This window comes from Symphodus melops (assembly GCF_947650265.1).
Source record: "Symphodus melops genome assembly, chromosome: 13".
In the NCBI taxonomy this organism is placed as follows: domain Eukaryota; kingdom Metazoa; phylum Chordata; class Actinopteri; order Labriformes; family Labridae; genus Symphodus; species Symphodus melops.
In genome coordinates, this window is record NC_136703.1 from 15,961,278 (window position 1) to 15,977,319 (window position 16,042).

At 37.8% G+C, this 16,042-nt stretch overlaps 1 protein-coding gene across 1 annotated transcript in view; it reads left to right on the plus strand.

The window, feature by feature from the left end:
* The first annotated feature begins 1,995 nt into the window (after positions 1–1,995).
* The window catches only part of kcnd3 (potassium voltage-gated channel, Shal-related subfamily, member 3), a 176,511-nt gene continuing 162,464 nt past the window's right edge, over positions 1,996–16,042 (plus strand). Inside the window, exon 1 of the mRNA XM_079358542.1 lies at positions 1,996–2,016. The gene's annotated coding sequence lies outside the window, so the exon portion shown is untranslated. The remainder of the gene's footprint in view (positions 2,017–16,042) is intronic.

The window sequence follows — 16,042 nt, forward strand, 5'->3', positions numbered from 1 at the left end:
AATGCTTGTCCAGTCCAAAATACTTAGACTTTATTGTTAGTCTCGTAAGGTGTTTAATGTGGTTGAAAAAAAATCTTCTTCATTCTATTCATTGTCATAGAACAGAAAAGGAAAGCAAAAATAAGACAAACACTAATTAAACAGACTACCTATAGTCATCTTTTCCAAGCTTTACAAAGCTCTAACACACATCTGTCCACCCCGATAATACAGGTTAGCTATTAATGACAATAATTATCTTAATCGTTGTGTTATCATATTTTAAGATAAGATAAGACTGTCCTAGGGAAATTTACAGGGTTACAACAGCAAAGAGCAAAGATTGCAATAAAAAGAAAAACACAAAGTGCACAATTTAAATAAAAAATAACTGTTATATAAAAAGTGTACAAAATATAGACAACAGATTTTGATTAAAAATTAGATCAGCTGAGAGCTGCCCAGTGCTCAGACAGTGTCATGCAGGAGGTGGGAAATGTTCTTCATTAGAGAAACCTTTGCCATCATCCTTCTGTCTCCCACCACCTCCACGGGGTCCCTCTATTCCTATATGCAGCCATGACGCTGCTGTTGTTTATTTGTAATTATATAGCAGTTTGCTAATTTCATCTGCAGTTCCCGGGCAGGTCGAACCATGTTTCTTTGCAACTTTACTTTGTGGTAGACTCTCTGCCAGACCTCCAAGTATTCCATGTTGATCTGATGACATTTTTTCACCATTTTCACTTGTGTCACTTTGACGCGTGATTATTTCCTCAATCCATTAGGTCTGCATTTCCAACATCTCCAATGACTGCAGGTTCACCTACGTTTTTCCGAAGAGCTCCTCCCTGTTTTCAGTCTGCAAAGAGAGGCGCTGTGAGGAGGATGCAGCACGAGCTGAGGGAGATGCTGAGAGAATGCAAGGATTCAGCCAAGAGAAATGAAAGACTCACTGCTTGGGAAAGAAAAAGCAACATTCAGGCACCCTGGAGAGGGCGAACGAGCTAAACCTGTTCTTAACCTGTTCTGCTCATTTAAATTATGCAAATAATCCCTGCCCCCATCTATCTATCTATCTATCTATCTGACACAACGACAGGTGATATGGAGGCAAACGCAGACCCAGAGGGTAGTTCAATAATCAGTCCTTTAATAGATAGATAGATAGATAGATAGATACTTTATTGATCCTGAGGGAAATTCAAGGCATTCAGTAGCAGTATACAGACAGGCAGGACACAAGACATTAGTTACAATACACACCTGCTGTCCCCCCTCCCCTCTGTGTACAATAAACCCCAAACAAGATTTAGCAGCCCCTATGTGACTAAGAGTAAACATAATTACAGATTGAACCTGTGCAGTTAACATTAGCATTAGACTTAAACTTATATAGCATAAATGTACATAACCTGTGAGGAGAGAAAACACGTGCTGATTAAAAGAGACCTGTAAACAGTTAAAGAGCCTGAGAAACAAAGTGCTGACCTTCTAGAAACTAGTGTTGTTTGTGCATGTACAGTGGTTGAGGTAGTGCCAGAGGTGTGAGTACAGTTGTTAAACAGTCAAATGCAGACAGTTAGGGATGCAGATTAAAGTGCAGGTTGAGCCAATTAAAATGCTCAGCAACATAACGGAGCAGTGATTAGCATTAAGTATCCTACGACAGGGACGGAGCTACTGAATGCCACTCGCGTCAGCGCACGGGTGAGAAGATGAATGGTTTTAAAATGGGTTCGGTACACAGGTGGTCAGAAGAGCAAAGAATTCCAGAGGAGCAGACTAAGGTCGTTAACGAGGGACAGGCAGAGGTTAAACACAAGATCAGACACGAAAACCAATCAGACACCAAAAACCGCTCGGACCTGGTACACAAGGCTTGTACACACTACAAACTGGAAACATGAGGGAGGAAACACAGTGCTTAAGTAGCACAGACAATCAGGGAGCAACGAGACACAGGTGTGAGTAATCAGGGCCGGACTTGACACACAAGGTGGAGACGAGAGGAGGATCTGAAACACAGAGACAAGGGTAAGTAACACATGATCAGAATAAATCATCTATCATCTATCTATCATCTATCTATCTATCTAGATCATAGAGATTCTTTGACATGTTGGAGTCACTGTTGAATAATAAATCTGGTTGTATTGTATCTGTAATTCATTTGTATGGCCATGGATGTCAATATAAATTTGTCTTAGTTCAATTTAAGGACATAACTTGAACATGTTTGACCCATGTGAACATAGCTGTATAGTTCTGAACCAAAAACCATGTAGTTAACAGTATACAGTAATATGTTCTCAAACATTAAATGGGAGCAAAAGTCCAGAGAATCACATCAATACAACCAAACCAAGTTCAGGATCCCAACACTCCCCATATTAGACCAAACCAGCCTCAAGATCCAGACTGCAACCTGATCAAAATCAAAACATTAGAAATAACATTTACTCATGTATAACAATAAAATAACACAATGAAATAACACACTGAAAGAACAGACTATCAATTATCTGGTTGTAAAAGAACATGGTAAGTGGACTTGGGCTTATTGTTTTTTTTGTTTTTGTTTTTTTTTACCAGTTTTCTGACTGTGTGTCTAATGTTGTGCAATGCAAATATGACTATACCTCAAGTCACACCTAGCCATTCACACTCTGTGTTCAGTGATAGCCGTGTAATGAGACCATCCCTGTAACTAATGCCATTATCTTGTCTAACAAAACGTCAACATCTCTTAAGCTTGTGTTAAACACAGACCTTATTTCAGGCGTTTAACCACAAACTTATTCAAAATCCCCATTGACTTTTAGAGTTAAGAACTCATGGCGCTAAAACTCTAACTCAATTCTGGGTTTTAGGACTCATTCCTGTGCCAGTCTACTGAGATTATATTTAAAAAATAAAAAAAAGTACATAAAAATGCTATTTGGACCTAAACAGAGACTACACATTGGTAGACTGCAAAAAAAAAAAATTTACAGACTCAGCAAGGTTACATAGTCTTATGTATGTTATTCCTCATATTATGTTTTTGTTGGCTAAAATATGTTTGGTTGTTAAATACAAAGACTCCATTTACATACATTTATTATTTGCAATATTATCATTTAGCTATGTCATGGCTCAAGCTAAATAGCCAAAATGGTTGTGTGTTTGTACCATCGATGTAGAAGTCAAGGCTCAAGTTTTGCTACTACAGTCAGAAATGTGTGTTCTGTCCCTGGTTGGTCTTAGTATAAAAGGTAATATTTCAGAATGCCAGTAAAGTCAGTGTCCTGTCACCCACACAAACCTTGCATGCCTCTTACTTGTGGAGCATTTTTGTTTCATCCTTGAATATAAAAATGATAAATGAAGCAAAGGGGGAAAAACAAATAAACAAGCAGGCTAAAAACAGAGAAAAGTGAACCTCGCCGCCTTCGGCTGTGACAGGGTCAGCTGAGAATAGATAGAGTTAAATTTCTCAGTTCTTCTATTATAATTCTGTGATCCCATGTGAATGCATCATGTCAACAATGCTGCAAATGTCTACTGCCAGCAGCACTGTACTGGCAATAATTCTACTGCTCTCTGTTTGGTTCAATTCAATCTTGTACATAAAAATGCTTTTTTGTTGTAGTGAGAGAAGGCCATGACAGACAGACAATGATGGTCATGATGGAAAAATATGTGCACAGAAAACTTTGTATGAAAATGGATAAAAGCTTTGTCCAGATTTAAAAGATAACACTTACACTTTTTTAAGATGCTCTTGAGTACTTTGCCAAACACTGTTCAATTAGACACTTTATTGCAGTTAAACATTTAGTACAAGTCGTAGTTGATGTCATTAGTAGGCAGTTACACAGTTATTTATGCTATTCTGGGAAAAGGGAAATTAGGAGGTGTGTAATAGCAGCTGGCTGGCCAGTGCGTCCTCCAGATGTTGTCTGGGAAATGTTAATTGACCTGCTAATGAAGTCTGGGCTCTGTCTGTCAGCTTGGAGCTGTGGAGAGTTTTTGACATTGGAAGAGACACCTGCCTACTGTATCTGACAGCAAACCTGAGTGAGTCACAGTCCCTACGTATCTCCCTGTCTCCATCTCTTACTCACACAGACTGACAAACTTTCATTCTACAAATGTACTGAAATGTATAGGAGCAGGAGGCTCCCACAGTTCATTTCATTCTCGTTGGGTCGGCTGTTGTTATTTGGTGGGCGGCCTGGTAAATGTCACCTTCTGTAGCCAGTTAGGTCTGTGCATGTGAGTGGATGTTTATGTATCCTTAGAGAGGAGCTTGTGTAAGCAGTGCATGGTGAGTCATGCTGGGGAGTGCTGGGAATGTCTGGCCGAAGCTGGCAAAACAGAAGCAAGAGATGTTTAAATTGAAGCATAGGTGACAGGAAGCCTGTTGATTTAAACAAGAAACTAACTAAACTAACTATTGCTAAATCACTAACTCAGAGGTGCAGCCATAAACCATCCAGCTCTGTCTTGATAACAAATATATTTTATTTTACCGCTTTCAACTAATGCATAATTTGAACCATCTCCTGTCCAAACAAGGCTTGATCTTGGCTGGATCACCAGCAGAGGGCAGTGCAGGGCAGTACTTGTAATGGAAAGGTCATACTATGGAGTCATTGGCAGTAAACCTCTCGATGCATTTTAAAACTCTATCGCAACTTGCGTCTCATGAAATGAAATGATGAGCCACATCCTTCCTTATATATATCTTTAGGTTTAAGATATTGATTGCTGCTTTCTGAACCTTTTCCAATGTTAAATGACTTGTGAAGGGCTTTTAGTCTTTTAAATGAAGTACATGTGATGTTAACCCATTCACTCCACATTTACACAGATGGCAGAGACTACTACCTAATGCCCAATTACCAATCACAACTATCCAAACTCATTAACATATCGCATCAGTATTAATTAATTTGTATTAACAGACTGAAAGACCAGCTAAAAAATTTACTGGAGCTTTAATTACAGGAATTTTACTTCATGTATGAGTATTTCACATAGTGGTATTGTTACTTTTACTTAAGTCAATGGTCTGTATCTCTTCTACCACTGCTGGTATCTCTCAGGAGGAGTACTACGGCAGAGTTGAGTCATAGGGGGTAGTCATACAGGCTGGTGCAATAGGTCTCTGTGAAGCAATGGATACAGGGACCCCTCCACCAAACCCCCACCCCAGGGAGCTGAGTAACATTGTAACTGTGTCCCAAGCTACTGAGCTATGCTGCAAAGTCATACACCTGCATTACCGTGACAGGACAAGGCAGGTATTGGACCCTCTGTGTCTTTTTATCTCACTTTTCAGCTGGGAAATGCAGGTGCAGTTTCTTTCCCCTGTTACGGAGAGATGTGAGTGGAGAATGGAAATCTGTATGCCAGGATGATAGAAACACTGATGCAAGCTTATGAGGGTGTGTGTGTAATGTTTACTTGTTCGATGCCAACTCCGGTGTCCAATCTATCCCATTAATTCAGACAGGAAATCATGTCCTCCGTCTGGCGGCCACTTTCGATGAGTTATGGCTGCTCTTCCAAGCAAGCGGTTGTGTTGAAAGGCAACTTTGCTTGCGGAAGGCCCACCAAGAAACAAGAACCCACATACACACACATTCTGTACAGTGACAGGGTGATTTAGTGGCTTTTAATCATTCCTAAATTGCCTGTCATTCCCTCTCTCACAGCAGCACTTGATTACACACACCGGCATGCTACATGAAACAAGATCCTATTCTAGCCAGGCTGTGGGAGAACCCCAGATTAGACTTTTATGGGTGTTGGGTCTAGATCACTCAAGGGTCTATTACATTGTTTGTTTTCTGGCATGTGGAGTTGCAAGAAAGTGCAGAGTGCGCAGGGAAACGCAGTGAAGCCTTTACAGACCTCCACTGTGAAAACCAAGACTCTTATCAGTGCCATCAGTGTTGTGCGCTGAATCCACTAAATCCACTTGCTCCACATCTGCTTGCCTTTCCAAAGGATTTCTGAGAGTTACAGAGCCAGTTAGTTGAGATTTTAAATCCCAGCCCTATGTAGTGCCAAGTTGAAACAGCCTGTGGGTAGAAAGCTTTGGCCAGAGCAGTGTCCTTAACTGACTGCTATCTTAATGCACTGGGACCATTAATTCTGCAAATGCGTGACTGTTTATCAAGTAATTATTTAACCACTCCCACACAGCTTTTGCAGTAATGCAAAGTAATGAATGTTCAAAATTGAATAATTATTTATTTCTTAAAGGCCTAAAAAGGTCACTTTATAGGAAACAATTCAAATGTAATTTGTAATTTGTATATTCTTACCATATCATATCCCATTTGCCCCAAATCACTGAATATAAATCAACCTTGAATGTTCATCTTAAAATAACCATGGAATATACACATGAAGTCTCCTCAGAGCAGCGCTACGTAGATAATGAGCATGAATAGCCAAAACAACATATGTGTTTTGGCTGCAGTTACAGCTGTATACACCCAAGGCTTTTTAGGGTTATGTTTGCAGATTGCTCTTTAATACGAGGGAAGTCTGGAATGTGTCAAAGCTGCCTGGAGATGAGAATCTGTAATCTCTCAATCCAACTCTGGGTTACTTTGAAGGGTTTAGAGTTTTGCTGTTTTGTTGGAAACATGCCCAGGTTCAAGATGTGTGACCCCTGTCTGACTACTAAGTGACCCAGCTTACTAGCAGTGCAGAGATTAGCATACATACACACAGAGACACACAGCCAACATGTGAATTGCATAATCCTTGTTACACAGGCACACAGAGAGGGAAAAAAAGTACATAGTCATTTATTATATTTTCTCCTTTGGAACTAACATAGTCTGAATTTAATTCTGATAATGCACCAAAAAGGTTAAACCTCCCTCTTTTTTTTTCTTTTTTCTTTTTTAAGGTTACTTCACATTTAAGATACTTTATGGAAGTCTGATTTTGGATAATAGGGAGGTCTAAGTTATGAAGCACATACAGCATTCAGATAGATGTTCATTTCTGAAGGATTAATTTCGGATTTTGGGACATTTTGATAATAAAAAATGCAACTGGAATTTATCCTAAGCAGAGTGATCAGCAACAGAACTAGGGCATCTTTTTTCACTTGAAAAAATAGATATAGGAAGTATATATATAGTTAAATCTCCACCTGATTCTAAGAAAATATTTGCTCATAAAGTACATCACTCAAGCCCAAAAGTTTAAAATATTATTACAGTACTTACATCAATTGTCTTTGCATAATACACATTTCAGGTTATCAGGTTATATGTTTCATTTAATTGTTCCTATAATCCTATTCAGAAGCTCTTATTTTGTCTTTATTTCTGAAACAAACTGCCTAAAGTACACATGCAACTGGATCAGAGAAATGAAGCCAATCCTTGTTCATAATGTTTTTTAATAAGCGTCCTTTTTTGGTTGCAATATAAATAAAGTGTGGTTCTATTAAAGCAAAAAGAAACCTTACCCATGCTTCTAAATAATGTTAATGAAGGCTTAAACACCAAAAGAAGAGACTTCACAGTTGGTGATGTGAATTTTGGTTCCTTTGAGTGAGCCAGATCATTTGGCTCAGTTTACCAAGACTCTTTCAGCTCCCAAACAGCTCTTCATTTTTACCACTTATACCTTTTATTATTCTGCCATATTTAGCACTGTTTTGACTTGATGACTTTTACATGTACACATACATCACTTACATTATTCAAGACATCCTTTACTGAAGTATTCTAAAGTAAAAATGACAATTTCTCATATCAATAAATTGCTGTAGCCAATTGATTTCATTGAATTTATACAGACCCTTGTAACTCTCTGAAAACACCCAACGACAGACAGAAGCAGGCATGCTGAACTGCTGGATGCACTGTTCTCATGTATCTGTGAAGGTTGTTTGTAGATCCAGCTCGACCGCTTCATTTTGCAAATAATGCATTCTGCCTTTGTATTTTCACAAGCCTCGTATGCCTTGTATTATTTTCCAAAAAATAATAATCTTTGTGGATCTTACATACATGCATACATCCTCCAGTGCATATGCAGGTTAAGTTCTGCTTTATCCTACAGTCCAACATGTTTTAGGTAAATACTGTAGATGGTTTTGAAGTCATCTTAGGTATGAGTGTAACTTCTTGTCTGTCCCTTTTTCTTGGCCATGCCAGTGACTGGCAAACATTCTTGGGTGTGCCCCGCCTCTCACCCAATGACAGCTAGGATCGACTCAAGCCCCCCCTCCACCTCCACGTGACATTTAACAGGACAAGTGCTAAAGATAAAATGGATGAATACTACTTGTTGCATTGGCTTTAAAGAAATAATCTAAGCAGGGTAAGCATTTTGTTTAAACTTTAGACCTACTATTGTATTTTGTCTTAAAGCTGCTTGACAGTATAGTGATGCAATTAACCCTTTACAGGGCACTCATTGAAATACTTTGAAATTCAAAAATTCAACCTCATAATGTTATTCAGGGACATAATAGCACTTTATTTCTGTTATAACATTTTTCAAAAATTGTATTTGTAATAAACATTGACAAAGTTACCATATTTGGTTCAAATGCCACAATAGCAGGATTAGTGACGTAGGGTGATCTCTTCTGATTGGCTGATGCTTCTCGAGCTTACTGAGGTGCAGAAGGGTGGCCATATGTAATGTTTTTGGAAATTACCAAAAATAGTCACTTGCCCTATAAAGGGTTAAGGTGACACTTCTATTCCCATGTGTTCTCTGCAGTATCATTAGAAACAATCAGCAAGAGGTGTGTTTTGTCTGGATTGCCAGAGAAGAGTAGACAGCATCACCAGCGTCCATCCTCCTCCTCCCCATTCATAGCGCTATTGAATCCCATACAACACAAAATCTATTTATGTGTCCGAGTCTCATGCTGTTACAATGTGCTTCTTTCCCTCTTTCTCCCTGCATCTCTATGGGTTTTTTTTTTTGCGTCTGTGTGTGTGTGTTTGACTTTAAATCACCCTTGCAGCTCTACAGTTTTGGGCTTATTGAGATGTATAGGACTACACAGCTATTATCATACTAAAGCCCCCAACAGTTCTACGTTTCATCCCTGTTTGAAATTTTTAGAAAAAGACATCTAATATCAAATACACACACGTCCAGACTGTTTTCATCAAATTATGGGGGCACAAATTTGTTTGTGTGTATGTTTGTTTTGCCCGTCACATTCCTTTTACTTTGCCCTCAAGAGATACACTCTTTAATCCCCACAGGAGGGGACAAAAAGGTCCTACAATGTGCATTAGTTAGTTTGTTCAAACCAGACATGGCTTTACAGGTGAAACATGTAATTGTCTCTTTTTTTATATTCACAATCAACTAATTAAATACAGTTTAAATCAACCTGTCTTACTGTGTAAACTTTCTATGTCTTTCTCTGTCAAAATGCATTTTCTGTGAGGGTGGTTTCACGATGCGCTTGACGATAAAGTCCCATTCATTTGATCAGTGTGAACAATAATGTACTGTACTGAGGTGATCTTGGGCACATTTAATGTGTAATCATGTATACGCTCTGCAGGGGAAGTGAACGCAACTGTGCTCAAACAAGAAAGTGGAATTTGATGCAACGTTAATCTGGACACTTTTGCTGAATCCACATATTTCCTGTGTAATTAGGAGATTTTACACAGTTTCAATACACTTGCCTCAAAAACATTTAAGGCAATATGGCTTTATGTTTTGCCACTTGTCATAGCGATTTGAAAAATCACTGTTAGCAATTGATGGAAAAATTAGACCTCAATTTGTAACAAACAGAAATAAAACAATATATTCCAAGATATAACTGCCGAGTGATCTGCACAACATTCCCAGCAAATAGCCTTTTTTGGTAAGCATGCACGCAAGTACATTGTGGAAAAAGCATATACTGTACATCTACGCTTCATGCCCAAAGGAAGTGGAGATTAATCATACTCCAGCCTTGCCTGCCAGTGTAGTGATGGACTCACACCGCTCATGGATCACACAGCCTCCCATGCTGGCCCACCATCCATTAAAACCATTGCCACATTGTAGCAACACATGAGTGGAATGGTATACACACGTAAACAGTGGTTCTTGAGCATTTGGTTTTGATTAATATCTCACATTTCAAATTGAGGCAAGTGATCACAAGTTCAGGGTTTTTTGCATTTAAATGTTACACAAAAACACTTTCTGTTTAACTATAGTAAGCCAACATGTTCAGCATTAATACAAGTTCATTATAAGCTTGATACAAGTCGATAAGTGTTTTCTGTGGTACCCTGTTCTGCCATATTTTCTCAGTTTCTGAACAGTGATGCAGCAATAACACTGAGTCTTGTTTCTGTGCACTAGTTTGCTTTTATTTTCCTTTGTGTTTGTTCCTTGCTGCTGTTGGTTGAACACACAACACTTCTTCAAGTTCTGACATGTGTGGCTTTGTGTCAGATATAATGCTGTTATTGACTTATTTATGCCTCACTGTCACCTCCACTGCCTGTTCGACAGAACACACATATAGATAACAATAGAGTGTTGCAACACTTGTCAAACACAAAACAATTAGAAAATATCAATACAAGCAACTAACTAGAAAAAAAGGAAAAAAATCCAGTTAGAATAATTTCATCAGCTAATTCTCAAAAACAAATGTTTTAGGGCATATGAGTGCCAGAAAGGTCAATACAACCTTTATCACTGTCTAGAAAACATATGGCTGCAGTTGGCCTCTGGTTTGCTTAGCTAAGCTAAATTTGTCTGGCTTTGTCTGAAAGTAGCAACATGTATCACAGTATTAAATTACAAATATTGTTCAGCTAATATTCAACTATTCAATAAAATATAATGGAGGCCCCATGATCAGCTTCAGCAGATATAATACTGTATCTGTGATTGTCATATATGTTATGCTCTAAACATCTATTTTACTGCAGTTATAGCAATCAGATGAGCAGAGGAGGGGTAACATTTTTGAGCTTTGTCAAAGAACCACCCGCTTACTTCAATTATTATATACACTTTACCCAGGAATAACTGTCAGTAAGCAAAACATAGCATTTGTTTAGCTACAAATCAAGTTTATCTGTTTTGTTGTCTCTGTATTCTAACCTTTGCTCTATACTTCTTGGTCCAGGATAATCTCATGAACTAGGACACTTGAATGCACCTTGCTTCATCAGGTGATTTTCATTGTGGAAGGTACCAAGTGGAACTTTGGGATGGGGAAGAATGTAATGATTGTTTGCATTGAGTTTCCAACTAGTATAATTAACTGAATTTGAATGACTATTGTCTACAGTTTGTGCTTTTAATGCCGTCATGGAAAGATTGATGTTACCAATATTTTAAATACCTCTGTGATTGTACCAATCGTTTGAACTAAAACCCTGCAAATAGTAAGGTGGTTTGACCAGGAAGTATTTAAAGATTTGTTCAAGGCATGTGGGTACATCCATGGGCTTGACACTCCCTCTTTCCTGTGAGTTTCCTTTGTTTTCTATCAATGACACATTTTTAATGCATGTATTTAAGCGATGAAAGAAGAAGAAAATAGTGAAAATCTAGACCTAACAGGTGGATTATTGTATACATGTGCTCAGAAACTATTGCACAAAAATATGCCTGTGCATTATTAAAAAAAGACGATTAAGCTAATCATATTAGCTCCTAGCTCTCCTAACTGTGCTGTTGTCACAGGAATAGTGTTCTTCGAGATGCCATATCCTTGTGTAGGTTATTCTGTATCTTTGTTGAAATGTAAACACTGATATATTATCTTAAGTATCTTGCACAATGATACTTTTTAAATCTCAATTTTAAATCTGGCAACAGACCCATAGTTTTTTTTAACTCTTGTCTTTGAGACCCTAAAAATTCCTTTTGTCTGATCTAACTCTGTTTAAATGCCAAGTGTGTCATACTTTGTTAAATCAGAGAAAAGAGCACATTTGTTACTCCAGCTAAATTGACAAAAGCATGTGGTACAGTGTTGCGAAAATAACAAACTTGTCTTTAATTGTGAGTACTTCAGTTGAAACCTCTCAGAATTTAAAAAAAACCTTCCGCGGCAGGCTGGCTCATGTTTGGTTGTTGTCTTTCTTTTGGGGGGGCAGGGGAGTTTGCAATAAGTCTCTGCTGAGGTGACTCATTCTGACGTTTTGGATTTCCTGTTCTGTTTGACAGTTAATCAGTCAGTCTGCTGTCTCTAATTTGCAAAAATTGAGCAAGCAAACGTGCAGCTATTTCAATATCCTTGTTTCATGTTGATTCCTGAGTTTCAGTTTGGCAGTTAACGTTGTATGAAATATATGAACCCTCGATGATTATTCTAACCCTATTGATGACCAATAGCATAAATATCTGGTGGAAATTATAACATCTGTTCTGCATATCATGTCAGATATGACACTCTTAAAAAGACAATACCCAGCACCCATCTGTAATTTACATGATTTTATATTTAAGTTTTCTTCATAAACATTTTTAGTCTTTAACTACAGCACAGACATTTAAATAACATCTTTATTCAATGTGACTCTTAAAGAAATGTTTTTTTCTATAGCAGCTGCTTATGTAGTCCTACCACGTTCCTTGGCTGTTTCTCTCTTTTCTTTTGCGTCACTCCATAGCTGTCACTGCAGGCAAACACAGCCCTGTATGGAACATACGGCGAGATGATTACTAATTACTGAGCTCCCTGCTTAGCAAAACCTCTCTAATACAAACGCACATGCATTGACTTTTCACACAGAGCATTTCAGAATGTATCACTTTGCAGCCAGCAGAGTTTTTTCCAAGTTTAATCTGAACACACAGTGTCAGAACAGTCTCCGGTCTTCTCCGTCTAGGTTGTCAATAAATAAGATCAAGTGTAAAAAAGTGTTTTCTCTATAAAGACATCAGTCTCTCACAGCCTAGGGCAAAGTCTGTTCTTCTGTGACCAAAATAAACGATATGGAATTATAATGAGCGAATGACCCAGAGCCATCTTTTTGTAATTATCTCACAGTAACCCAAATTTTCACAATCTGTCCTACTTCTTGTGTAAACAAAGGCACATGTGGGACACAGTCTTTCATACTAATAATCATTAGTCAATTTGAAATATTTGTGTTGCTGTATTTAACATAAGGAAATTGGGTAGATATTCTTTTAAGGATGGATGATACTACACATTCAAATTCATGAACAACACTAAGGCAGTGGTTACAAAAAAATATGATGTCCTGTCCTTTGAAATTGGAGAAAATAAAGTCCTCTCTAGTGAGAAAATACAAAAGAGCACAATAGTTCAAGGTTAGTTCCTTTCCACTTACAAGTATGAATGTGATACTTTAGAAGAACATTCAGGATTTACATTTTTTTAAATTGTAGTATTAACTTATAGAAAGAGAGCATGTTGTCATATCAATAAACTCCTTTTTAAATTGTTGGTGAGGTACCAGGGCCAAACAGTGACATGAAGAAAACAAATGAGACAATTGATGGAAATAGAAAGGATAAGAAATCAGAAACTTATGATTGGTGTAAAACAAGTCTCAGGGTAGAGGAATCAATTTTAATGATAACCAAATGGAATGGGGGGTGGGAAGAGAGCGAACTAAATAATTGAAACAAGGCACTTGTGCATGTAAAACAAAATGTTAGTGTTCTTATGGTTCACATAATCCTTAAAATTATATGGAACTTGTGGTTTTTCAAGAGAATATTATCCACACTGTTGATTTATTTCCTCCATGTATGAGAGGAGAAGGATACAAATCTGTCCATTCATGATGATGGCATCATGAGAGAAAGTACTAGTACGAGAGAAAAGTGGGAGAGACTGTAGATCTGAGACTATAGATCGCTATTCTGTGTCACTCTCATCTCTCCATGACCAAATCTATTTCCTCAAAGGAGCCTGGAAAAGCTTTTAGCTGCTGCTCGAAAATGTACAGCACAAAAGACACAGTCATGCTGCGATCGAAGGTCATGCTATGAAGTGTCGTGTGGAGAGCTGAGCCTTTGTAAGGTGCTCTAAACCCACTGTTCTGCCACCAACACCTTTCAACCTTCCAGCCTCCCCCCCTCCCCTGCTCACCATCAGGCTGTATTTGTGAGGCAGCCACATCAGCGCTGATATGGTCTATATGTCTTTCCCTGTAACTTCGAAGTGATGTATTGCCCACAGTTGAGGTTGTAAATCACATTAAATGATTTATGGAACCTGGTCTTTGGGCTTAAAATGGTTTTAAAGTAATAAAATACTACAAATTCGTATAAGCCAGTCTACATAGGATAAGCAATCTACCACAATGTAATGTTTAATTGAAAGTTGTTTCAACAAAAACGAGTACAATATTGCTTTCTGTGACAATATATTGATACTGTAAAAGTAATTGGTTGGGTGAACCTATTGTTTACTGTACATTTGGACATCACACTGCTGTTAAATATAAATTGATTAAATTATACATTTAAATATTTGAATGAGCATTATTGAGAATACTGTTTTAGTTCACCAACTTTATTTCAGCATACATAACATTTATTGCAAATGACTCTAACAGTTTTAAAGTTTAGATGAACTATAGACTAAAGCAACAGTGGCTGAGTAACAGTTCTCCTATTCAGATGTTATCAGCTCATTAATTGGCTGTTATGATTATAGCTTAAGTTACCTGATTCTTGTAAAGGTCATTACCATCTATCAGTAAACTGGTACAGCCTATATCTGCATCAAGGTAGCAACAGGTGGCTGTAATACTTATAAAAAGTTAGCAAATGAGTATAAGGGTTGAGACATTGGGGTCAATAGATAGTTGGTTAATCAAAGTACTTTACTCATGAAGCATGAGTTTGTGTCCTGCGCTAGACAAAAAAGTTATTTTAAGTGCAACATTACTTCACTTCTGTTTCATCCGATTTATCATGAAGTATCCCATTGCAACCACAAAACCACAATCTTTTTCTTTCTTAACCATTGACAAATTCGCATTACTATCACATAATATTAATGTAACGATTCTGCTTGTTCGCCACATGTTGATAATGATAAATGATGCCACATTCTCTGTGGTACTGGTAATTGCAGTTGACCCCATCTGATGCATTCAAATGGGAGTGATCACAACTGACAATTGGTTATTTAGTGGTCTGATGATATTCAAAGTGGTTTGACTTTCTTCATGCAGTATTTATTTAAAACGTTTTTACCAGGAAAACCTTACTGAGATCTCATTTACAAGAACACCTTGGCTAAGACAGACATCAGCTCAATGAACAAGATACAAAAATAAAACAGAGCAATTACAGACACATATCAGCAGTTATTGAGTCACAGAGCAGAAGTCATTATCTACAATCCTACGCATCTTTCTCCAACACCTTTAATCTACTTTTGAAAAGACTTAAAAAGACCAGCTCCCCACAGATCATCCTGCAGGAAATTGCAGCCCATTGGAGCAGCATACCTCAAACTACTTTTCCCCTTTTTAAGACACCTTTTGAGAACATTTTACAAAAATAAGTTGGGTGGCAAGTTGAAGACTGTGGCTTCCAGCACTTTTCATATGAATTCAATTACACAAGTATGAGGGAACGCAGACTAAAGACATGATCATACAATGTACTAGCCGTGACTTTTGCTTCTTTACAAGTTGCTGAATATGTGAAACACACGAATTAGCTGTTGTATGGCCTATGAAGTTTTCAAAGAACCCTAAACAGCCAATTCAACAAAATTTCAGGGATAACCCTATAGTTTTAAGAAACACAACAACCTTAACCAATAACAAGGGTAGACATGCTTTGAGGGATATGTTGAACTCATGGGAAATCACAGTAAGAGTACAGAGAAGGCAAAGTCATTCACGCTGATTTAAAGAAAAGCAATCAGCCCAGTGTGGAGATCTGGACAGCCCTACAGTCTGCTCAAGGTCTCATTATGGAAACAGGGCAGATAAAGTGCTGCTATTCCGAATGTTCCTTCAGTGTTTAGTGAGGACGAGGAAGAAGATACAAATGAGTTAAAACTGGTCTAATCTGTTAAAGTAATTTCATTTTAAATCAATTC